This window comes from Odontomachus brunneus, unplaced genomic scaffold, assembly GCF_010583005.1.
Source record: "Odontomachus brunneus isolate Ranch 3 - 2012 unplaced genomic scaffold, Obru_v1 Obru_scaffold_112, whole genome shotgun sequence".
Taxonomy (NCBI): Eukaryota; Metazoa; Arthropoda; class Insecta; order Hymenoptera; family Formicidae; genus Odontomachus; species Odontomachus brunneus.
In genome coordinates, this window is record NW_022639562.1 from 308,761 (window position 1) to 309,463 (window position 703).

Below are 703 nucleotides of genomic sequence, written 5' to 3' on the forward strand. Positions count from 1 at the left end.
ACGTGCATTTTCTTTCGTGTCCAAACGCACCGTGTCCAATTGAACTGTGTGTCAAATGCCGTGTCCATTTGCAACGTGTCCATTTGCAACGTGTTCAATTGTACTGTGTCCAAGTGCACCGCTCCCGAAACACATACCTCTATCGGAAATCAAACGCTTCGGTTTACTGTATGCACGAAAATAGTCACGCCATCAAAATAGTCAACCATTTGATTGATTCATCCGTCGTTGTAGACTTACAAGGATAGACTCTAAAAAAGGACCCCGCACAAAACCTATGGAAAATGGTTTTCGGTCAAATTGGCTGAAATTTCATTATGTTATAGTTTTCGCCATGTTGATAAAAAGTTATCATTGCATCAAGTCCCAATAGTCAATATTTCCTAAGATATAAAGGGTCAAAGTAGTGAAATATGGTCATCCGCAGTAGTAAGACGTATGTTATAAGTATAAGTGATACATTGATATTTATTCACGAAATAAATAAAAATCAATTTTTACATATATATATGTAATAAATATTTAGTTCCGTAATATATATGTATATGTATATACAGGGTAGGGCAAAAGTATCGGACCGGTGAAATATCTCGAAAAATATAAGTTTTACAAAAAACTATTTCAGATCTTAAAAAGATCTATTGTATTTACTGATTTTAGCAGATTGATCTTGGGTGGCGTTGCCAAGGTAAAAAATCAGTTG